We start from the raw sequence: 26,166 nt of genomic DNA, 5'->3' as shown, positions 1-26,166 counted from the left end.
ACTATTATTAATAAAGTGACTATGAACATTTGTACACAAAACATTATGTAGAAATATGCTTCCATTTCTCGGGTAAACACTATGAGTAGAATTGCAGAGTGATATGATAAGCGTATGCCAAAATGGTTTCCAAAATGGCTGTATAATTGTATATTCCCACCAGCAATGTATGAGTTTCAGTTGCTCCATATTCTCATCAATCTTAGGTATTGTCAGTCTTTTTAATTCTAGCTATTTCAGAGAGAGTATAGTGGTATTTCATTGTGGTTTTAATTTGCATTTCTCTAATGACTAATGACGTTGAACATCTTTTTACGTGCTTATTTGCCATTCATATTTTCTTTGTTCAAATCTTTTGCTCATCTAAAAAATCGAGTTGTCTTATTATTATTGAATTGTGTTTTTTAATATGTTCTGGATTCAAGTCTTTCATCAGATACAAATTTTGCAGACATTTTCTCCCACCCATTTTATGGCTTGTATTCTTATTAATAGTCAATTTTAAAGATCAAAAGTTTTTAATTTGACAAAGTCTAATTTGTCATGCTTTTCTTTGTATTTTCTGTGTCCTATTTTTGAAATATTTTCCTAACCCAAGATCACAAATATTTTTTCTTATGGATTTTTTTTGAAGTTTTGTAATTTTAGCTCTTATATTTAGACATGTGATGCTTCTTGAGTTAATTTTTATGTATTGTGAAAGGTTAGTGTCTAGGCTTGTTATTTCTCCAAATGGATATCCAATTGTTCCAGCACTATTTGTTGGAGAAAACTATCTTTCCCCATTGAATAACCTTGACATCTTTGAGTAGATCTATTATTGGACTCCTTTTTGTTCCACTGATCTGTATGTCTATCCTCATATAAATACTATACTGACTTAATTATTATAGCTTTACAGAAAGTCTTGAATCAGGTAGTGAACACTTTCTAACTTTTTCTTTTTCAAATTTATTTTAGCAATTTCAGGTCATTTCATTTCCCTATAAAATTTAGAATCAGCTTACCAGTTTCCACAAAAAGACTGCTGTGATTTTGATTGGAATTGTATTAAACCCTTAGATCAATATGGGAAAGTTGGTACATTAATAATTTTGAGTCTTTCATTCATGAACATAGTATGTCTATTTATTCAGATCTTTAATTTCTTTTAGCAATACTTTATTTTGTAGTTTTAGTATGTCAGTATTACACATATTTAGACAAATCTCTAACTCTTCATATTTTTGACACAATTGTAAATGGCATATTTATATTTTAAAAGTAAACGTCCAATTATTTGTTGCTAGTATATATAAATGCAATTGATTCTTATATATTCATCTTGTATTCTGTGATCTTGCTAACCTCACTTTTTAGTTCTGGTAGCTATTTGTATATTCCTTGGGATTTTTTCATGTGGACAATTGGCCATCTGCAAATAGAGACAGTTTTACTTCATTATTTTAACTCTCTATGATTTTAATTTTTTTTTCTTCCCTTATTGCACTGGTGGAATATCAGTACAATGTTAAATAGAAGTGGTGTGAGCAGAGATCCTGACCTTATTCCTGATTTTAGGGAGAAAGCGTTCAGTCTTATCTCCACATATGTTAAAATTCCAGAATACCATCCATTTTCTTATTGTTTTAGATAGTCAACTATCTTTTAAAGACATTAAAAAATCAGATTAAAGTCTTTTTTACATGCCATTTCCATTGCTCTTCATCCCTTTGTGAAGATCTAAATTTCCATCTGATATTTTCCTTCTGCCTGAGGAATTTTAACCTTTTTTTGTAATGCATATTTGCTGACAAAGAATTATTTAGGCATTTGTTTTTCCCAAAACATCTTTATCTTGTCTTCAGTTTTGAAAGGTAAGTATGCTGAGTATAAAACTCTACATTGACAGTGTTTCCTTTTAGTATTTTAAACATGTCTCTCCATTGTCTTCTGTCATGCATATTTTTGGAGAAGTCTGCTGACATTCTTATTTTTGTTTATTTGTATTAAATGTGTCATTTTTTATTTGACTGCTTTTAAGATTTTCTTTTTTTGGCACTTTTATGATAATTTGCCTTGGTGTGATTTTCTATGTCTATTTTGCCTGAAGTTTGTTGAGTTTCTTGGATTTGTGGATTTACAGTTTTCATCAAATTTAAAGTTTTTTGGCCATCATTTCTTCAAATTTTTTTTTCTTTCTGTCTCAATCCCTAGTCCTTTTTTCCTTTCAAAACTTTAATTAAATGTATGTTAGACTGGCTGATATTTCCCCAAATTCACTGAAGTCTTGTTTTGCTCTGTTCATTTTTTAAATTCTTTTTTTTTCTCTCTGTGCTTTACATAGAATTTTTTTTATTGCTACGCTTTCAAATTCACTTTTTGTTTTTTCAATGTTTAATATGCTGTTAATCTTATCCAGTGTATTTATCAATACATATCCCTAGAAGTTCATATTGTTCTTTTTTATATCTTCCACTTTTTTTCTCATCACATTTATGTTTTGAAAAATATCCTTGAATATATGGAATATATTTTTGATAGTGTTTTTAAGTCTTCTCTAATAATTTAATTATTTCTGTTGTTTCTGGGTCAGTTTCGACTGGTTGAATTTTCCCCTAGTTATAGGTCATATTTTTCTGCTTTTTAAAACATGCTTATAACTTTTTATTGGACTCTAGTCATTATGAATTTTATGTTCATTCATGCTGGGTTTTGCTGTATTCTTTAAAGCATGTTGAATTTGTTCTGCATATAGTTATGTTACTTTCATGTCAGTCTTACCATTTCCAGGCATGCTTTTAAGTTTTGTTAGGGCATGTCCAGAGCAGCCTTTATTCTACTGATCATTTAGCTTCACTATGAAACCACCCCCATTCTGAGGACTCTATTCAGTATCCTGTGTATCATGAGATCCCTTGTCTGTGGTGGTTCGGAATTTGAACATAAACTCTTCCTAGCCATATGTGAACTATGAAAATTATTTGATCTATTACTTTCCAAAGTTTCACCCCATATTATGTACAGATTATTTCTCAAAGACTTGAGGGCATCCCTCTGTAGTTCTCCGGAACCCTCTGTGCCGCCCTACTTACTCTTGTCTGCAAATTCTAGACACGTTGGCCTCCCTATCTTTGTTTCCTAAACTTAGTGAGAAAAAGTCAACTGAATTCCCTTCCTGTTTGAGTTCTCCCTCCTGTACTGAGGCCTGGAAACTCTCTCTAGGCAGTGATTTGGGTTAATTTTACTGCTCATCTCATTTGTTTCCTTTCTCTCACAGATCATAGTCCCATGCTATCTGCTGCACATGTCTGAATACTATTTCATACTTTTTGTCTAATTTTCAGTTGTTTACAGAGACATTTCCCATAGCAGTTAATTCTTCATTGGCAGAAGTGAAAGTCCTAGACTTTTAACAAAGGAAGCAATTGATGCACAAATACATTCCTTATGTTTTTTAAAAAAGGGCAAATAATACTGGTTAAATGCAATTCCCTCTAGATTTCTTCACCTGTCCCCATCCAATGTCACCTCTACCCTACATCAGTCCTTTCTGTAGAGGTAACTACCATTACCAGTTTGGTGTTTATTTTCTCTATTATTTTCTGAGCTCATTCAATACATTTACAAATTTATATTTGTTTAAATGGGAATATGCTATGGTTTTATATTTTTTGAGATTTGACCATTTTCGTATAAATGAAATTTGTACAACTTGTCATTTTCACTTAGTGTACGTCTGTGATATATTGCCATATGAGTTTAAATAAATATACCTTATTCTTTTAAACTGCTGCATAGTATATTAATATGAATATGGACATGTGGATATACTATATAGTATCTAGTTTATCCATATGAATATGTTTTAATTCATTTAACAACTTCCTGTCTTTAGACTTCTTACCTTTCTGACCAATAAGTAGTTATGGACTACTGAATATTTGATTAAAAAAAACAAATTGTGAGCTGAGATCCGGCCACCTCACTCCAGTCCGGGCGACAGAGCGAGACTCCGCCTCAAAAAAAAAATAAAAAAAATAAAAATAAAAATAAAAATAAAATAAATAAAAAACAAATTGTAACCAATATTAATCCTTCAGAGTGGTCGCTAATATGTCAACTGAAATAACATAATATTAAAGCAAATAATCCCTGCCCCCAGGTTATAAAATGGAACATTGCTAGTTTTTTAGAAATTTTCTTTGTTTCTTTCTGACATAATTCCCTCTACCCTTCAAACATAACTACACACTACTCTTCTGTGGTAATCATTTCTCTTGTTTACTTTATACTGTTACCACTAATGCGCATCAGTAAATTGCATTGCATTTCCTTTTCTTTTTGAACTTAATACAAACAGAATGACACTGTAAATATTGTTTTGTCACTTGCTTCTTTTCCTCATTTCTGTTTGTGAAATTCATTGACACGTATTATTGATGTGTACTTAATTTTATTATGGTATATTATTCTACTTTAAATATGCTACACTTTATTTTTTCCATGCTACTGTTGATGTACATTTGGGATGTGTCCAATTTTAGGCAATGTTCCTATGAACAACTGGTACAAACCTTCCAAGGCATGAGTTTCTCTGGTGTATAGATCTAGAATTGCTTGGTCATAATGCATGCATGGGTGCTACATTTTTAGGCATGGTCAAATTTTTTCCAAAGGAGTTTTGCAAATATATACCTCCACAAACAGTGTTTGAACTTTGACATTGCATCCACATCCTCACCAGCACTTGGTATTGTAAAACATAATTTTTTTTTTTTTTTTTTTTTTTTTTTTTGAGATGGAGTCTCACTTTGTCATCCAGGCTGGAGTGCACTGGAGCGATCTCGGCTCATTGCAAGTTCCACCTCCTGAATTCACACCATTCTCCTGCCTCAGCCTCCTGAGTAGCTGGGATTATAGGTGTTCACCACCATGCCTGGCTAATTTTTTGTATTTGTTTTAGTAGAGGCAGGGTTTCCCCATGTTGGCCAGGATGGTCTCGATCTCCTGACCTCGTGATCCACCCGCCTTGGCCTCTCAAAGTGCTGAGACTATAGGCGTGAGCCACCACACCGGGCCAACATAATTTTTTCAAATCTCATGCCAGTATAGTAATTGCTAATTGTTCTTTTAATTTGTATTTCTTTGATTATTAGTAAGGTCAAGAACCTTTTCATGTTTGTTGACTATTCAAATTTCCTTTTTATAATTAATTAATTAATTAATTAATTTTTAGTTTTTGAGACGGAGTCTCGCTCTGTCGCCCAGGCTGGAGTGCTGGAGTGCAGTGGCGCTATCTTGGCTCACTGCAACCTCTGCCTCCCAGGTTCAAGTGATTATCCTGCCTCAGCCTCTCAAGTAGCTGGGACTACAGGTGCATGCCACCATGCCCAGCTAACTTTAGTATTTTTGGTAGAAATGGGATTTCACTTTGGTGGCCAGGCTAGTCTTGAACTCCTGACCTTGTGATCCGCCAGCTTTTTGGCCTTCCAAAATTCTGGGATAGCAGGTGTGAGCCACCGTGCTGGGCCTCAAATTTTGTTTTTTAAAGACGAGTCTTTTGTTCATTTCTTTTTCTTGCTTCTCCTTCTTCTTTCCTCCTCTTTTTTTTCTTCTTCATCTTCTTTTCTTTTTTTTTTAGCAATTTGCATAAATTATACTATAATCTGGATTGTCATTCTTCTTTAATTACTTGAGTTGCAAATATTTTCTACCAGTTGGAGGTTATCTTCCCACTATCTTTATGGTGTCTTTTGATGAACAAAACTTAATTTTAGTATAGTCTAATTTTTCATTTTATTTATTACAAAGTTTACTTTTTGTGTCTTATTTAAAAACTCTTATATACCAAGAAGATATTACCTAAGATATTATATCTTTACTTTTCATATATAGGTGTTTAGGATTAAATAACTGGATTGATTACCTGTATATGTATATGTAGATAAAGGTAAATTTTAATTTTTCTCTAAAGAATACCTGATTCTGACAGCACAATTTTCTTTTGAAATTTTGTTATTTTTCCACTGAACTACAATGCTAACTCAATTATGTATCAGTTGTCCTGGTATATATTGTTGAGGTTCTGGGTTCTCTGTTTTGTTTGATTTTCTCTGTTTCTACCTTTTAGCCTATACCAGGCTGTTTTAATAATAGTAGCTTTATAATAATTTTTAATAATTAGTAGAACAAAGTCCCCTCCCCCCAGTTTTCTTCTTCGTGCTTATCTTGGTCAAGAATAGCCAATACTTTAATAGTTTCACATGAATTTTAGAATCAGCTTTCAATTTCAAAGCACTCCAACATACACGTACATGCACATTTCTTTCCTCACTTCTCTCTTCATCCTCCCTGTGCCATTCACACACAACAAACTGTTGAGATTTTGGTATTTATTCTGTTGAATATATAGATCAATTTAGCGAGAATGGACATCTTTATTACTGGACTCTTTTGATCCCGTATAGTCTACTTTGTATTTATTTACATTAAAAATCTTTAAAAGCAGTGTTATTTTTTCCGTAGAGTTTTTTTTATTATTTTATTAAATATTTTCCTAGAAAATCCATATTTTATAAATGATGTTTTAAAAATGTCACCTTCTAGGTAACTGTTGCTAGTATATAAAAATGTAATAGTTTTTATATGCAATTTTATATCAAATGTTCTTGGTAAACTTGATTCCTATTATGTATCTGAACAACAGTTTTATTTTTTCCAAATCTTTATCCTTTTTATTTCTTTGCAGTATTGTCTAGGATCTCCAGTATATTGTTGAATAAAATTAGTGATAGTGGATATTTTTGTCTTATTTGTAATCACAAAGGGAATACTTTTAATATTTTACTCTTAAAAATGGGTCTTAATATATATTATATATATATGGTTATGTATTTTTTAAAAAAATATTTATTTTCCCCATAAGTTATTGGGGTACAGGTGGTATTTGGTTACATGAATAAATGCTTTGTGGTAATTTGTGAGATTTTGGTGCACCCATCACCTGAGCAGTACGCACTACACCACATTTGTAGTCTTTTATCCCTCATCCCCCCTCACGCTTCCCCCCAAGTCCCCAAAGCCCATTGTATCATTCTTATGCCTTCGCATCCTCATAGCTTAGCTCCCACATATCAGTGAGAACATATGATACTTGGTTTTTCATTCGTGAGTTACTTCACTTAGAATAATAGTCTGCAGTTTCATCCAGGTCACTGCAAATGCTGTTAATACATTCCTTTTTATGGCTGCATAGTATTCCATTATGTATGTATGTGTGTGTGTATATATATAAATATATATAAATATGTAAATCACAGTTTATCCACTTGTTGGGCATTTGGGTTGGTTCCAGGATTTTGCTTTTGTGAATTGTGCCACTATAAACATGAGTGTCCAAGTATCTTTTTCGAATAATGACTTCTTTTCCTTTGGGTAGATACCAGGTAGTGGGATTGCTGGATCAAATGGTAGTTCTACTTTTAATTCTTTAAGGAATCTCCACACTGTTTTCTATAGTGGCTGTACTAGTGTACATTCCCACCAGCAGTGTAGAAGTGTTCCCTGTTCACCACATTCATGCCAACATCTACTGTTTTTTTTAATTTTTTGATTATGGCCATTCTTGCAGGAGTAAGGTGGTTTTGGTTTGCATTTCCCAGATCATTAGTGATGTTGGGCATTTTTTCATGTTTGTTGGGCATTTGTATATCCTCCTTTGAGAATTGTCTATTTAGCCCACTTTTTGATGGGTTTGTTTGTGTGTTTTTTTTTGCTCATTTGTTTGAGTTTGTTGTAGATTCTGGGTATTAGTCCTTAGTCAGATGTGTAGATTGTGGAGATTTTCTCCCACTCCGTGGGTTGTCTGTTTACTCTGTTGACTGTTCCTTTTGCTGTTTAAAAGCTCTTTAGTTTAATTAGGTCCTAACTATTTTTCTTGGTTTTTGTTTCATTTGCTTTTGTGTTATTGGTCATGAAATCCTTGCCTAAAACAATATTTAGAAAGGTTTTTCCAATGTTATCTTCTAGAATTTTTATAGTTTCAGGTCTTAAGTTTAAGTGCTTAATCCATCTGGAGCTGATTTTTGTGTAAGATAAGAGACGAGGATCCAGTTTCATTCTCCTACATGTGGCTAGCCAATTATCCCAGCACCATCTGTGGAAAAGGGTGTCCTTTCCCCACTTTATGTTTTTGTTTGATTTATTGAAGATCAGTTGGCTTTGGTTTATTTGGTTTATTTCTGGGTTCTCTATTCTGTTTTCTTAGTCTATATGCCTATTTCTATACCAGTACCATGCTGTTTTGGTGACTATGGCCTTATAGTATAGTTTGAAATCAGGTAGTGTGATGCCACCAGATTTGTTCTTTTTGCTTAGTCTTGCTTTGGCTATGCAGGCTCTTTTTTGGCTCCATATGAATTTTAGAATTGTTTTTTTCTAATTCTGTGAAGAATGATGATGGTATTTTGATGGGTATTGCCTTGAATTTGTAGGTAGCTTTTGGCAGTATGGTCATTTTCACAGTATTGATTCTACCCATCCATGAGCATGGGATGTGTTTCCATTTGCTTGTGTTGTCTATGATTTCTTTCAGCTGTGTTTTATAGTTTTCCTTGTAGAGGTCTTTTGACTCCTTGGTTAGGTATATTCCTAAGTATTTTTGTTTGTTTGTTTTTTGCAGCTATTGTAAAAGGGGTTGAGTTCTTGATTTGATTCTCTGCTTGGTTGCTGCTGGTGTATAGAAGGGCTACTGAGTTGTACACATTAATCTTGTATTGGAAATTTGCTGAATTGTTTTATCAGTTCTAGGAGCTTTCTGGAGGATTTCTTAGGGTTTTCAAGGTAAACAATCATATCATGAGCAAACAGTGACAGTTTGACTTCCTGTTTGCTGATTTGGATGCCCTTTATTTCTTTTTCTTGTCTGATTGCTCTGGCTAGGACTTCTAGTACTATATTGAAGAGGAGTGGTGAGAAGGGGTATCCTTGTCTTGTCCCAATTCTCAGAGAGAATGCTTTCAACTTTTCCTCATTCAGTATTATGTTGGCTGTGGGTTTGTCTTAGATGACTTTTATTACATTAAGGTATGTCCCTTGTATGCTGATTTTGCTGAGAGTTTTAATCATAAAAGGATGCTGTATTTTGTTGAATGTTTCTTCTGCATCTATTGAGATGATCATATGATTTTTGTTTTTAATTGTGTTTATGTGGTGTATCACATTTTCTGACTTGTATATGTTAAACCATCCCTGTATCCCTGATATGAAACCTACTTGATCATGGTGGATTATCTTTTTGATATGTTGTTGGATTCAGTTGGCAAGTATTTTGTTAAGGATTTTAGCATCAATGTTCATCAAAGATATTGAGCTATAGTTTTCTTATTTGGTTATGTTCTTTCTGGGTTTTGGTATTAGGGTGATGCTGGCTTCATAAAATGAATTAGAGAGGGTTCCTTCTTTCTTTATCTTATGGAATAGTGTCAAAAGGATTAGTACCAATTCTTCTTTGAATGTCTGGTAGAATTCTGCTGTGAATCTGTCTGGTCCTGGACTTTTTTTTGTTGGTAATTTTAAAATTACCATTTCAATCTCTCTGCTTGTTATTGGTCTGCGGGGGTTGTCTAATTCTTCCTGATTTAAGCCAGGAGGGTTGTATTTTTCCACCTCTTCTAGGTTTTCTAGTTTATGTGTGTAAAGGTGTTCATAGTAGCCATGAATGATCTTTTGTATTTCAGTGTTGTCAGTTGTAATAACTCCTGTTTCATTTCTTAATGAGGTTATTTGGATTTTCTCTCTTCTTTTCTTGGTTATTCTTGCTAGTGGTCTATCAATTTTATTTATCTTTTCAAAGAACCAGCTTTTTGTTTCATTTATCTTTTTTAAAATATGGTTTTTTTTTTGTTTTTATTTCATTTAGTTCTGCCCTGATCTTAGTAATTTCCTTCCTTCTGCTGGACTTGGGTTTGGTTTGTTCTTGTTTCTCTGGTTCCTTGAGGTGTGACCTTAGAATGTCAATTTGTGATGTCTTTTTGATGCAGGTACTTAGGGCTGTGAACTTTCCTCTTAGCATCACCTTTGCTATATCAAAGAGGTTTTGATAGGTTGTGTCATTATCATCATTCAGTTTGAAGAATTTTTAAATTTCTATCTTGATTTTGTTTTTGACCTATTGCTAATTCAGGAGCAGGTTATTTAATTTCCATGTATTTGAAGAGCCTTTTTTTTTTTTTTGGTCATATTACTAGGCTTGGCTTCCTTCTCATTTGGGTAGGCTCCGTCAGAGGGAAGGTCTAGGGTGAAGGCTGCTGTTCAGATTCTTTTGTCCCACGGGGTATTCCCTTGATGTATTACTCTCCCCCTTTTCCTATGGATGTGGCTTCCTATGAACCGAACTGTGGTGATTGTTGTCTGTCTTCTGGGTCTAACCACCTAGTGAGTCTACCCAGCTCTGGACTGGTACTGGGGGTTGTTTGCACAGAGTCCTATGATGTGGACCGTCTATGGGTCTCTCAGCTGTGGATACTAGTGCCTGTTCTGGTGGAGGTGGCGGGGGGCATGCAATGGAATCAGTGAGTGTTCTTAGCTTTGGTGGTTTAATGCTCTATTTTTATGCTGGTTGGCCTCCTGCCAGTAGGTGGAGCTTTCCAGAAAGCATCAGCTTTAGTAGTATAGAGAGGGATCGATGGTGGTTGGGGTCCTAGGACTCTGAAGATTATATGCCCTTTGTCTTCCGCTACCAGGGTAGATAGGGAAGGACCATCAGGTTGGGGCAGGGCTAGGCATTGAGCTCAGATTCTCCTTGGACTTTGGGTAGATCTTGCTGTGTCCGCTGTGGGGGATGGGAGTGATGTTCCCAGGTCACTGGAGTTGTGTACATAGGAGGGTTATGGCTGTCTGCTGAGACAGGCAATTTGTCAGGAAAATGGGGGAAAGCTGGCAGTCACAGGCCTCACCCAGTTCACATGCAAAATGAAGGAGTGGTCTCACTCCCACTGTGCTTCCCCCAACAGCCCCGGTCTGTTTCCAGGCAGAGGGCATGATGGAGGGTGTGACGGGGTTGAAAACCTGCCCTAGGCTTTCTACCTCCCAGCTGCCAGAGAAAAGGGCTTGGTTCATCCCTTGCCTGTGGAGTCTGCATGCCAGATTTGCACCCTCCCCTGAGTTCTGGCCATGAGGCTTCTTTCCCCATTCAAATTGTTAAGAGTTCAGTTAGAGATTTCCTTCTCCCTGTGGAGTTGTAATCCCTGCTCCTCTTTCAATGGAACCCTGTGGTGTTAGGCAGGAATAGCCAGCTAGGCAACCCAGTGAGCGCCCAGGGCCTTTCTGCTGCTTCCTCTACCCCTGTATTTCACTTGACTCTAAATTGGCTCAGCTTCAGGTAAGGTCGGAAACTTCTCCCACAAACAGACCTTCAACTTCTCCAGTGGGAGTGTGTGTTTGGAAGAGGAGGGTCTCCCTTTTCCACCTCTGCATTTGAGGCACTCACAGTATTTGGGGCGTTTCCTGGGTCCTGCAGGAGCCGTCTTCTTCCTTCAGAGGGTCTGTGGGTCCTCTCAGGATTGCTGGTTTGTTCTTGCAGTCGATCTGGAGCTAAAATTCACACCGTGAGCTTCCAAAAGCTGTTCTGTCTGGAGCTGCAATGTAGTCCTGCCTCCCATCTGCCATAATGATCTCTCTCTCTGTTTATGTATTTTTGAAATTATTACTTTAAAAATTTGTTAAGAATGTTCCCTTTTCCTATTTTTCCCAATAGTTTTTACTTTAAATTATTAAAGGATTAAAATGCTATCAAATGCTTTTTAATGCAGTTACTGTGATAATCACATGATTTTTCTCTTTTACTCTCTTAATGTGTTAGATTATGTTAACTAATATTTTTAGTGTTAAACCAAACTTAATCATGATGTATTATTCTTTTTATACACTGTTTTATTTTGTTTTCCAAAACTATGCTTAGTAATGCATGCAGTACTTTTTCCTTGAATGGTCCTTTTATACTTTGATATCAAAGTTAAGTTAGACTCATGCTCAGGATGTAGAAAAAGTTAGGAAGCATATGAAAAAGCAAGAAAAAAAATACAGCTTCAAAGAAAAAGCAATCATCAGATCAGAATAAAATATGGCACAAATGTTGGAATTACCTGACAGGGATTTAAAATAAGTATAACTAATACTTTAAAGGATCTAATGGAAAAAACAAACAACATGCAAGAGCAGACAGATAATCTCAGTAGGGAAATGAAAACTACAAAAATCATCACATGGAAATACTCGAAATGAAAAACACAATAAAAGAGATGAAGAATGCCTTTGTCAGGCTCATCAATAGACTTGACACATCTGAGGAAAAAAACCAGTGAATTTAAAACGAGATCTATAGAAATTATTCAGACTAAAATACGAAGAGAGAAAAATGAAAACAAAACAAAAGCATCAGAACAGACTATTCAAGAATTCTGTGACAATATCAAACATTTAAACGTATGTATATCTGGAATTCTACAATGGGGAGAGGAGGAGGAAAAAGGAGGAGGAGGAGAAAGAGGAAAAAGAACTGGAAGAGGAGGAAGAAGGAGGAGGAGGAGGAAGAAGAAGAGAAGGACGAGGAGGAAGAGGAGAAGTGAAAAAAATGGGGAAGGGGAAGAATAAGAGAGGAGGAAGAAGGGGAAGAAGAAGGAAGAAGAAGGGGGAAGAGGAGGAGGAAAAAGAAGGAGGAGAAAAAGGAAGAAGAAGGAAGAGGAGGAGAAGAAGGAGAAGGAAGAAGAAGGAGGAGGAAGAAGAAAGGGAAGAGGAGGAGGAAAAAAAAAAACCCCAAAGCTGAATAACTTGAAGTCTGATGTTCGAGGGCAGGAAGCATCCAACATGGAAGAAAGATGTAGGTCAGAAGACCAGGCCAGTCTAGTCTTTCCATGTTCTTCTGTCTGCTTTTATTCTGACCATGCTGGCAGCTGATTAGACGGTGCCCACCCAGACTGAGGGTGGGTCTGTCTTTCCTGGTCCTGACTCAAATGTTAATCTCCTTTGGCAACACCTTCACAGACACACCCAGGAACAATGCTTTGCATCCTTCAATACAATCAAATTGACACTCAGTATTCACTATCACATGGAAAGTCTTGATTTTTCAGAAAATTTTTGATGACTTGGACTTCCTTTTTATTCTTCCTATGTATAGTGTCATCTTGATTACACTTATTACATGAACAAACCTCTACAAACCCTAGTGTGTAGCTGGCTGGCACCTCTTGACTTTCAGAGTGAATGACTATTTCATCACTGTTATATAGGGCATAGGTTTCAAACCAAAATGTTTAAATGATGGGTCAGTGAATGTATATGATGGAAGCATGCAGTGAGTATAACAGACTTGATATTCTCTTGATCTATATCCCCACTTTTCATAGTGACACAAATAACAGAGGAATAGTTCTCTATTACAAGAAAAACAGCAGCAGAAGCATGATGGTAAATGGCAGCTGGCATTGGGTCTCAGTGTCAGGGAATCAATATGGAATGGTGGCAACTGGCAAACTGGAAAGCACATGGCTTGTCTAAAGGGAATAATTGTTATTAGGCAAGCTGATTGTTGCCAGATGAATGGATAAGCCTAAGTTTAATAGATCTAGTTTTCAGAAGATGTCTGGAAATCAGAGTATACATGTGAAATCTCTTATTTTGAATATGCTATCAACTAACCTATTTTTTTTTTTTTGAAAGAACAGTTGAGGCAAGAGAACATAGGTGGACCAAATAAGAACTTTGTGTTTGCTAGTTTTCCTGCAAGCAGAGTTATTCTCATGCAGACCTTTTGAAATGGAATCATATCATCAACATACAACTGAAAAGATCAAGGCTTAGTTTAGCAGAAAGTTGAATGACACTTTATTAATCATATGGTATTTGTTGTTTGAATTAAAAATGCTTACATGCTCTCCTCCCAGCATTTATTTCAATTAGTGACTGATTTGGTTCAGAAAGTTGAATTTCAGTTTCTTCTTCAGGAAAAAGTGAAAATTATTAGCAGTAATAGGTTTAGGGAAGAGATTAAGTCCCATTTGGACATCATAAGGTGGAAACAACCTTATTTTCATTTAGGTAAGCAAAACTTTGGTTTTCTTTAAGCAACATAACAAGAGAGGTTGTCATTTTCCAAGTGTGAAATGTTAACCTGACAGGGCTAGGGGACAAATATCAAAGTTAACATATGGGTTACATTTGCATGTTTTCTTTCATCACTGTCCTGAGAAACTGTAAGTGATTTTCAGCTATATGTTAAAGCCTGTCTGTTTATGTGAGAGCAAGACTTCAGCAAGTTTGTTAAGTGCCTCCTTCAGTTTTGTTCCAGAATAGTGGGAACTGTTTACAGAAGGTATGAAACCATGAGAACTCTCAATCCTTTCGTGTAAATGTCTTGATTAATAGATTGTATAGGATCTAGTATATTGAGAATAGGAAGTAACTCATTCTTAGCTCTATAATTTTTTTTTTTTTTTTTTTTTTAGATGGAGTCTTGCTCTGTTGCCTAGGCTGGAGTGCAGTGGCATGATCTTGGCCCACTGCAACCTCTGCCTCCTGGGTTCAAGTAATTCTCCTGCCTCAGCCTCCCGAGTAGCTGGGATTACAGGTGCATGCCACCACACCCAGCTAATTTTTATATTTTTAGTAGAGACAGGGTTTCACCATATTGGCCAGGCTGGTCTCGAAAACCTGACCTTGTGATCCACCCGCCTTGCCCTCCCAAAGTGCTGGGATTACAGGTGTGAGCCACTGCACTTAGCCAAAATTTTTTTTTAACTAAAAGTGTGTGTGTGCGTGTGTGCGCACACATGCACGCGCGCATGAGGGTAGAGATAGGAGAAAAGGAAGACTGCGATGTTGTATTTAATGTATTTTTATATTTAAAATGGGTTTTTGTAGACATATAGTTGTGTCTTATTGTGTATCCATCTAACAATCTCTGACTTTTCATTATGTTTAGATCATTTATATTTAAAGTGATTAGTGACACAATTGGATTAATATCTACTTTATTTATAACTTTTCTTTTCATCACTTTTCCTTTTCCCCTATTTTTTGCTTTCTTTCATTTCAGTTGAGAATTTTATATAATTTTTTTCCTCTTTTTGCATACCAAGGATACTTTTAAAAGTGTGTTTTTACACTTGCCCTATATTTGCAATATAAACTTATTTACTAATTTAATTACATTTTCAAATAACACTACCCCACTTCATGTGTAGTGCAGATATCTAATCATAACAGAGTATTTCCAATTCCTGGGATGTAGACGTTTTTATTTCATTTGTTCAACAAAATTAATGTAGGATAGATTCTATGTCAGGCACTGTGCTAGTTTTGAAGAGTACGTTGGTACGTTGTAACACTGTCACAGTCTGCCCTTGTGGAAACTGTTTTTCAACGGGGAGACTGACATGAATGAATCTATCACACAGGTACAGATTGATACATGCTGATCAGCTTTATTTAGTCCTAATGCAGGCTTGTGACTGAGGGCAGTTTAGAATCTCTTCTTCTGGGAAACTTCTCATTACACTGGCCTCATGTCTCTGTAGCCATTGGTTTTCCTGAAGATGACAGAGAAAAGCTAGATGACTTCTTGATCAAGAATTCTGAGAATCCTTATTTCTGAACTGAATCAGTTTTTGAAGGGCACAGGGAAGTATAAACTGTCTTTTCTTTTTTTTTGAGACGGAGTCTTGCTCTGTTACCCAGGCTGGAGAGCAGTGACGCCATCTTGGCTCACTGCAACCTCTGCCTCCAGGATTCAAGCGATTCTCCTGCCTCAGCCTTCTGAGTAGCTGGGACTACAGGCACCCGCCACCAAGCCCAGCTAATTTTTTGTATTTTTAGTAGAGATGGAGTTTCACCGTGTTAGCCAGAATGGTCTCGATCTCCTGACCTCATGATCCGTTCGCCTTGGCCTCCCAAAGTGCTGGGATTACAGTTGTGAGCCACCGCACCCGGTCTATAATCTGTCTTTTCTTTTGACAGCTTTATTCTCACTACCCGCCCCACTACTCCAATTCCCCCCATATTGGATTACTCTGGAGCGGTTCTTTTTCTTCTCTTCTATCTCTTCCACTTTTTCTCGAATCTGTAATAACAAGTAGTGGCAGGAGGGTTGATGAGTTTCACAAGGGAAATGGACACATGGTTTGGGTCCTTCTTTTTTCCTTCCCCTAAAATGGGCTTAAAGCTCATTTCAAATGAAATAATTTGCATAATTTTATGGGGCATTTCTGAATTGGTAGCATGATAGAATAACCAGTTTCATGCAAATGATAACTGTGAAACTGATTATTGCTGTGAAAAAAGTAATCTTTATTTTTCTATAACTCAGTTTACCCTGACTTTGAGCTTCTATATATTATACCTGATGCAGAAAGCTTAATCTTGTTGCCTTTTTCCTTCATCACTGAACTTGGATTGTCATTCTTTTATTGCCTTCTTTCCTCAACATTGATGATAAGTTGTATGTGGGCAGCTGACACTCTGAAATTGTTAGAAAAAAAATGTTTTCCATCCTGGGTAACACGGTGAAACCCTGTCCCTACTAAAAAAATACAAAAAACTAGCCGGGCAAAGTGGCAGGCGCCTGTAGTCCCAGCTACTCTGGAGGCTGAGGCAGGAGAATGGCGTGAACCCGGGAGGCGGGGCTTGCAGTGAGCTGAGATCCGGCCACTGCACTCCAGCCTGGGCGACAGAGCGAGACTCCGTCTCAAAAAATAAATAAATAAATAAATAAATAAATAAATAAATAAATAAATAAATAAATAAATAAAAATTAAAAAAAAAAGAAAAAAATGTTTTTATTTATTTATATATTTTTAACTCATCTGTTTTGTTACTATTCTGTTACCTTTGAAATGTCACGTATCCCTTTTGACCCTTGGGCGTGTCATCCATCCGCTCTGGCACATGTCCCATCCAAGATGGCACTTTCTTGGATCTGGTCTTTGCTGTCTGTCACCACGACACCCATCAGAGGGGTCTCCTTTTTGTATCCATCACCATGTCTGCTGTTCGTTCTCCAGACTGAGAGGGAGAGGTGAAAGGAGTGCAGGGGAACCTAAACACCGTGAGCAGCACTTCACAGGAGCATCATCAGGGTAACTTCTGGCTCATCTCTAATGGTCTATAGAGTTTTTCAAAAAAGGAATTGGCTTTATGGGTTAGGGCTATTTATGTTCAAATGATTTTTTGTTTGTTTGTTTGACCATGGTGAATTATTTATCTTCTTGAACATTAGTTTCTCCATCTATAAAATGAGTGTAATAAGATCTACTTCAGTGAACAACTGTAAGTTTAAATGAGATGCTATTTGTAAATTACGTGATATACTTCCTGGTCCATAATAGACCTATGTTCAACTTCTACCCTCTAACAATGATCTGTAGAATCTTAAGCAACTTCTTTTCTCTGGTTTTGAATTTCTTCCTTGACAAAATAAGGTCTATGGTAAAGGTGGGAAGGAAGGGTGGGAGTGATGAAAAAGAGGAAGCCATTAAACCAAGTAATATTTGAGGTTCTTTCCATTTTTAAAGTTCTATGATTCTTAGTTGAGGGGACAGAGGGAGTCTGTTTAATTAAGAGAAGTAGCCAGCCCCCTGGAACATAGAGCCAGCCCTGCCGTGCACTTCTGTGTGATTCCCTGGCTCTGGGATTTCTGGCCATGTTCTGGAGCTACAGAGTTTCCCTGGCTGTAGCTGGTCACTCACAGCATTGGGTGCACAGAGAAATGATGACTCTGCAAATGAATAAAAACAAAGATGCTATTTTTTTTAGAGGTTCCTAGGCTATCTTCCTTCTTACTTCCTCCCTCAAACAGAACTTTGAGAGCATCGGGCATTAAGACATTACTGCCAGCCAGGCATGGTGGCTCACACCTGTAATCCCAGCACATTGGGAGGACAATGCAGGATTCCTTGACACCAAGAGTTCAAGACCAGTCTGGGCAAACATAATGAGACTCCATCTCTACAAAAAATTGAAAAAATTAGCCAGGCATGGTGGCCTATGCCTATAGTCTCAGCTACTTGGGATGCTGAGGCAGGAGGATTGCCTGAGCCCAGGAAGTGGAGGCTGCAGGGAGTCATGATCATGCCACTGCACTCTACCCTGGGGGACAGTGAAATCCTGTCTCAAAAAAAAAATTTACTGGTATTCAGCTACCACTTGCTGCTAATTTTCCATAAGTCTCCTTTGTGTCACTTGTGTTCAACGTATGGCAATATTTTCTGAGAAACACAACCCTGTGACTGAGCTGAGCATGGGGGCTTGGCCAGGTAATAGTTAGCCTGACTTGGGTGGAATAGAGCCAGGCAGAGCCTGAATCATGCCCCTGACATTTGCTGGCTCTGTGACTTTGGAAAAACTTCTTTTCCTTCCTGATACTTAGTTTCCTCATCTACAAAATGGAGATGTTGGGTACCATGTACGATCAAGCTCAATAGTAGCACAGCGAGTTGTAGTGAGGACCAGTGAGATAATGCCTGGGGCATTGTAAACCTGAGTCCTAATTCTCATCGGCGAGAAGACTGCCCTGGTGCGGTTGCAGCTCTGTCACTTGTAGATGGGCTCTGGAGCAGGGAGCGGTTTCTGAGATGTGCCCCCTTTCCTGTGGTCCTCACTGCTGTCCTGAGGCTTGCTGTTCCTGGGTTGCACTGAAGGATACAGCTCTGGGTTCCCTTCTTCCTGACTCACAGGGCCTGGGCAGGCCCCTTCATTAGGTGATTTGTAGTCATCATGATCATCTTACTCGTGAAAAAGAAGAAAAAGAAGCATGCTTTAAAATCATCTGGGGCCCTGTTGAATGGGTAAATACTTTCCTCACCAGGGATTTTTAACCTGGCATCCAAGGACTTTGGGCTGCAAGTCTGTGACTCCGTGAAGTGGTCAGTCAAATTTTGATGTGAAAGACCATTTTTCTGAGGAGAGGTCAATGTTTCCCAGTTTCTCAAAGGCAGCTGTGTCTCAGAAAAGGCTGAGGGCCACTGTTTTCCCAGCACAGTACGCTTTGTTGATGGTAAAAGTGCATTTGACATGTTAAAAATCACACCTTGTGGGACGAGCAGAACTCTAAGAGGATCCTGGTGGTGAGGCCTAGAAACCAGGAGATGATGTGAGAGGAAGGCTATTCAATGGCCCAAGTGTGAGCGACTGGCCTCTGTCATCCTCCAGAGTGACTGGAAGGCCATTCTTTCACTGAAGATCAATTGAAGTCTACATGCTCCAAATGCAAATTATTCGGTGGTGACCTCCTAGGGCAGCATGGAAAAGATAATTATTTTTTGGACTTAAAACTACAAAGGAACTTAAAAATTACCTAGTGTATGACACAAAGGAGGCCTCAAGAGGTTAAGTGACTTGCCAGCAAGCCAATGGCAACCTATGGCTTGAGTTGGACTCTCCTGACCTCCCCTTTCCATCTTCCTTTCCTGAGAAAATTCTTGTAATTATTAGCTCCTGCAGACTCACCAGATCATAAGTAGTTGGCTATTAGGGAAAATGCACAGAAGTCTTCAAGAAACCATAGGAAAACTGTAGAGATCATCTGGTAGCAGAAGGCAGAAGCAGGAGGACCGCCTGAGCCCAGAATGGGGAGGCTGCAGTGAGCCATGATTGTACCGCTGCACTCCAGTTTGGGTGACAGAGTGAGACCCTGTCTAAACAAACAAACAAACAACAACAACAACAACAACAAACACACAGAAAACTTATGGCAATTGAATTCTGGCAGTTGAAGCTGCCAGATTTTAGAATATCTCCTGTTTTCCCTACGATTAGACTTCCTAACCTGGTTTAAACAGTTAACAATTCTGCGACAAAAAATTTATTTTTTTCTGACTATAAAAACAAGCTGGGAATATATAATAACAGGAAAATTTAAAAAGATGAAAGAAATCATTTGTAACCTCATAACCTTCATAACTAAGGGGTAACCCCTCGTCGTGACTTGGAATGTTAACTTTTGATTTTCTCTTTATGTGTGCGTCTCTCTCTCTTCCTGTAGCTCTTTCTCTGATGTAGATTTTGATCATCCTGTGTCAAGTGCACTGCATCCTGCTTTTTTTCATTTATCATTGTATCATCAAATATCTTCCATGCCATTAAAGAAACTTTAAAAAATATCACAGGTAATGGTCACTGGGAGGCCATTGCATGACTTGACTTTGATCCCAGTTTAATTTAAACTTGACCCTGTGCCTGGGCATGTGTATCCATGGATATTGATATTCTAAATAGTGCAGTGATGAACATCTCCACCATAAATCCTTGTTCATACCTCTTATGAGTTCCTTGGGGGCAGATAACTGGAAGTTGAGCTACTTGGGCAAGAGGCATGACCTTTTCCAAATCTCTTGATATCTACTGTCAAATTCAGAGACACTTTAAATGTGGAGAAAAGGTCGATGGAAAATGCTCTCCTCACACTTCTTTATGAGACCGATTTACTGAACTTGCTGACCCAAACCAAATTTTCTTTCCCAAACTTTAACATATCTGAAACTTGATAATTATTAAAAAGAATCCTATGTATATGGTAGATGCTCAATGAGGTGATTTCCTATACATTCAAAAGGTAATTACTGAGCACTTACTGTGCTGAACAATGAGGGCAGTTGAGGATAAACAGATGATGAGAAAAAGCAACTCCCTAAACGATGATGTGTTTGAAAGCTATTGCTGACTGAGTGGAAACTTGGGCTTCCAGGCACCATCTATGCCTTAAGTGAGGTTTCAGAGGCTGTTAGGATTAGTTATTGTATTTATTTATACAGTTTATTTCTTTGAGTATTTTCCTGACCCTCCCTCAATTCTGAAGAAGTTATGTATGATCTGTCTCTCTCTCCTTCCATATGCTTTTCCCTGCTTGCTGGGAACAGTATGGAAATAGTTAGTTTACTGAGTGGTATTTGGAAAAAATAAAATATATATATATATATATATGTGTGTGTGTATATATATATATATGTGTGTGTGTGTATATATATATATACGTATATATATACGTATATGTGTGTATATATATATATAAAATAATAATTTGCCCCTTTTTCCAGAAAGACAAACTGCTTACCCTTTCTCCTGTCTCTGTCTGCTTTTACCAAGGGCGCTGAAGTTTTAGAAGGGTGCAGTAATTCATTTGTTCCCTACAGTAAATCAGGGAGCATTTAGGAAATAGTCCTTTCCTCCCATTATGCACTCTACTCTCTCCTTCCCATTTCGTTTTTCTTCCTGCCTGATGGTATTTATATTATTTGGATGGAAAGGGGGCAATTACCCACATAAACATGACCACTATAGCGATAAAAGTCATCTATAATGTGATAATGGGTGAACAACAAACTAAACTTCTTTCCAATAACACCAGCCACAATCTATGTTTAATAAGGTTAATGTCTTCATACTGCTATTGGCTGAGGCTTAAGAATGCCAAGGACAAAAGAAAGACCAGCCGGAACCATGATTTTCAGAAATGACTGAACCTGTTTAGCATGCAAGCCCAGGGAAATGGCAAAGCAGGTGATGTTTGGACGAAACCAACCTCATTTTTTGAGCTTAGGCCTCCAGTCCAATCTGGGAAACCCAATGTCTATTGAAAAAAGGCGTAGGTTTTTTTTTTTTTTTTTTTTTTTTTTTGTATTTTTAGTTTGCTTGTCTAAGAAGAAAGCGAGCATGTGCCTTTAATTACTTTATCTTTATGTGTATCCCTTTGCTAGAATCCAGTTTTACTGAACATTTAGAATGCCTTTGCTCTAAAAGCAAAAACTTGTTTGAATAAGGACTAATTTTTCAACATGTAGACAAATATTTGAATAACTGGTGGAAATAATAAATTACTAGCAGAAAGTGACTTCATTGCTCTTTAAAGCAAAAAAGCACCCTTGGGAATTTCAAAGAAATGACTCCATTTTCATATCACTCCCTGTGGTAGCCATTTGATCTCGCTCTGGGGTAGACTGGGATGCAAGTTTATTTTTAATAAGAGAGCACCTACACATTTTCTCTGGGAAAACAAGCAGAGGAATGGATATTGGGTGAAATCAACCAAGATCTCTAAAAGTAATGATTATGTTTTAGTTATTTTCTTCAAGCAAAACTTGCTTGTAGGCACTGCCTTGAAGCCGTGTTGTTCTTTCCAAGAAGTTTAACGAGTGCTCATTATTTTGGCCATTTGCACTTTCCTGTTTCTCAGATTCCAACTGCATAATCCAATCACAGTTTGTGGATCTGGTTGGAAACTGGGTCAACAGGGGAATTCAGATTTTGAGCCATGTCAGTTTTGGGGGGAGAGAACTATTGTTGGATCCAGAATGGTATTAAGAAGCAAGCCTTTGACAGAGTCAGGCCATCTGGTTTAATCTTGGTCTAGTTCATCCCAGTTTCGGGTTCTAGGACAGCAACTTAGCCATTCTTTGCATAAGCTCTCTGGGTCTCAGCCCTTCATTTGTATGAGTGTCTGCCTCATAGGGTAAAGAAGGGATTTGAATGAAACCATACACATGAGGTGCTTGGCATATGGCAACCGATTAATCTGTGTTACCTGATACTATTACACTGAAAACACAAAAATGGTAATTTTCTTGTTTCAGGATTGGCAGAATAGCACTCAGTAGATAAAACCAATACATTTGCAATCCACGTGTGGCTTTTTCTGTAACCTCACACACATGCAAACCACTCCTCACACATATCACTGAATTTTCTTTCTCTGGTGCACAGACATTTTTACATGTTGCCTCTAGAGTAGGTTAAAAAATTGATATTCTCTTTTAAGATGTTTTCCTTTTATCTGCCCAGTGATAATCATTTCCTGTACTCTATCTACGACATCATTTTCAAAATATGTTAGTGGCTGGTTTTTCTGGCATCAAGCCGATGTTGCTGGCCTGAAGTTTCTGGAATCAAAACGTGGATTTCACAAAGTCTTGCTAAAGGTTGGGCATGAGATGTGTACACAAAATATAAAGTACACGAAGTTGAGCATCCTAAAATACATACCACCTCGCCACTTGGATGAAATCCAAGTTTTCTTGCATTTTCTGGTATTGAAGCCTTTTGGACTGGCGCCCAAACCCAGCATGTTTCTCTACCTGAGGTCTCTGGACGTCATCCCCTTTAGGCTTCATGAGTTCTTCCACGTGCCAGAAATAAATGCAAACTTTTGCTTGTTTGTGCATTTTTCTATGAGTACTTGTTAGATTTCATTAGATTTTCAACATGGGCTTTGACCTAAAAAGGATAAACATCTTTGTCTTCCCTGAACCTTCCTTCCACCCTTCTCATGCTGGCATCCCACTGCTGTCTGTAGCCACATGCTCATCTCTACCCCAGGGTCTTTTCTCACAATATTTAACATATTCTGCTTTCCGACAGGCCCACCACTCCCTGCTGCATCAGCATTTGATACCATCATTTGTTCTGTGACCACATCCACAATTTTTGGTTCATCCTCTTATTACCTGAACAATTTTTTTATCTAATATTTTTTCCTTCAAATCAACTATTCACTTCAATATGTTTAAAAAAGAAACTAGTGGATAGGTAACAAAAGATAAGTATGAAAGTTGGAGAAGACTGTGGCCTCAGAGAAAAAATATTTCTATTGAAGCAGAAATAAAAGCCAAAGACTGGTGATGTCAGAGGAGGGGAAACACAGAGAGGATTGCGTGTGGTGCTGGTCATCTCTGTTCTAGGGGATGAGAACAAAAATCATCAAGAAAAAAGTGGGAACTGGGGATGGGCAGCAAATGAGGGAGTCTGGCTGACGTGTTGGAAAGGAGCTGGCACTCTTGTGGGAGAGAAAATGTGTGTAGGGCAGGAGTGGGAAGGAGGGGAGCTGGGAGACAGGGTTCCAGAAATGGACACAAGGTGTTGGGTGAAAGATAGTGCCTAGGGTGAGGCTGTAAACGCAAAAGTTTTGGAAGCTGCAAAAAGATAGAGGCTGAAGAGGGCTAATGGGGGATGGGTGAATATGGAGGCAAAGATGATACAGAGTGGAGGCTAAGATTTTAAAAAGTGCATTTTATAGAGGAGGGTGTGGGGAGGGAGTGCAGAATGTCCCAGAATAGGGGTCTGGGGAGCTGGGAGAGACACTGTGAAATGGGCAGGGGCAGCGTGTGTGTATGTATGTGTGTGTGTGTATGCGCGCGCGCGCGTGCGTGTGATGGGGAGAGGGTATGAAGAAAAAATGGGAACCATTTTCTTAATGTTGAAAACTACTACCTTACAGTCTGTTCTTAAATCTGGTACAGAAATCTGAAGACCTGACTTTACTATTGGCAAAGACAGACAAACACTCTACAAATAGTGCTTGAAAAATGCCACTGTTTGGTTCAGATGGTGAAGAGGAACTAAGGAAGCCCTGGCAGTCTCTAGGAGGCTAGGGCAGTGGTTCTCAAATGATAGGGTGTACAGAAATTCCCTGGAGGACTTGTGACAAAAAAGATTGCTAGGCCTACTCCCAGGGTTTCTGATTCAGCAGGTCTGGGGATGGAGCTCGAGTATCTGCATTTCTAACAAGTCCTCGGTGGTGCTGATGCTGCCGGCGTGGACCAGTGTTGAGAACCATACTTGGAGAAACACTTGGTTAGGAAAACTATGTCTGTTACAGATTGATCAAAGGGCTCTTAAGTTCCTTTTGTACAATAAATCACTGCAATATAAAATGAGGTAAATGAACATGCTCTTTGAACTCTAAACTTCTAGACCAATATAAAACATTCTAAATGTGAAATGGAAACATTTACAGTTGTTATTGATTCTCATCAATGCAATGGTCAATAAAGATAAGAATCATGTTTGCAGTCTCCACTCTTGATTTTCTGCTTTGGTATGGATTTTTAGTTTGTTTTCTTCTGATATGCTGTGATTTCAGATTTAGTTTATGGTGGTGGCCCCTTTATGGCATGAAGGAAGGGGGAATGCAGGGGAAGGCCAGGGAGATTTATCTCCCTGAGCCTTGGATTCAGTACAATTTTATAAGGATGTGATATCCTTATATCTGTGATCCTCCCTTCTAGCCAGTCAAGGGCAGGATAGCCAGTGGTGAGGGAGAAGTCTGCAGATGTGAGCCAGGATGCTCTTTTGGCCTGATAGTCATACTGTGGGTGTCTGTAGAGCTCTCCTCTCTGCCTTCTGCTCACCATGGTGGCTCCGGCCCTTCCTCTTGGTCTAGGCCTGAGCTTGGTGTGCTGGGAAGACACTTTGGGGGAAGGATAGGGCCCATTCCCAGAGCTTAACCAGAACAGATTTGACTGCGTCAGAAACCACTGCATCTCCTTGTGCACATCTCATGATAAATTCACACAATGTGCTTACCTTGATAGATGCTGGCAGGGTAAACAAGAAGCTTTTAAATATTAGCATATATTTCACATTTTTCCTTGTTTAGCCCAGACAGAGTTGTCCTTGCTCTTGATAAAGGATTCCAGGAATTGAGGCGATGATTAAGAGAGTTGTTTAATCATGAAAAGGGAAATGGTCCAATCAGTAACTAATAAAAATAAACAACAGACAGGATGATGGATACTGACTTCTTAGTGCTCCTTGTTTTCAGCCATCAGTGACCTGAGTATGTTGTTTGCTGTATTTGATGTATCTTCTGTAGAAAAGAGAAAAATACAGATAATTAGGGCACATCAGAATCAGAGATTGAGTGCTCCGGGGTAGAGCTGCCAGATAAAATACAGGATGCCCAGTTAAATGTGATTTTCATATAATGAATAATTTGCTGTATGGGACATACTTATCCTTTTGAAATTCAAATTGAACTGGGCATCCTGTATTTTTTATTTGCTAAATTTGGCAGCTCGACTTAAGGGGGACCTTTTGTTTCGGAAGCAGCCTCGAAACTCAAGACTCAGTTACCACTTGTCCTGCTTTGCTCCATCCAGAATGGTGACATTCTGTAAGTAGAAAGATGCAAATCTGCAGTTGATATTTATGAATTTAGGTTGACCTTAAGAATTCAGATTCACGATCTTAGAGGAGGAAAAAAAAATCAAGGCTGGTATTGACAGGAAGCCAAAAGTGACCCTTTCTGCCCTTTTTATGGCTGTCAGCTAATATCATCAGTTGGACACAAGCCGTAACCGTTGAGTAACAGACGGGCCACCTATGGATTAGCTGTGCTGCATTCAACACCTCTTTGAACAA

The 26,166-nt window shown here is 37.9% G+C and overlaps 1 long non-coding RNA gene across 1 annotated transcript in view; it reads left to right on the top strand.

Moving 5' to 3' along the window:
• Window positions 1–24,807, top strand: part of LOC111550536 — a 29,852-nt gene extending 5,045 nt beyond the window's left edge. Inside the window, exon 3 of the long non-coding RNA XR_002734080.2 lies at window positions 24,264–24,807. This is a non-coding gene — a long non-coding RNA (uncharacterized LOC111550536). The remainder of the gene's footprint in view (window positions 1–24,263) is intronic.
• Window positions 24,808–26,166: the final 1,359 nt, after the last annotated feature.

The sequence above is a fragment of the Piliocolobus tephrosceles genome, chromosome 15 (genome assembly GCF_002776525.5).
Source record: "Piliocolobus tephrosceles isolate RC106 chromosome 15, ASM277652v3, whole genome shotgun sequence".
In the NCBI taxonomy this organism is placed as follows: Eukaryota; Metazoa; Chordata; class Mammalia; order Primates; family Cercopithecidae; genus Piliocolobus; species Piliocolobus tephrosceles.
This window is presented reverse-complemented; position numbering and strand designations above follow the sequence as displayed.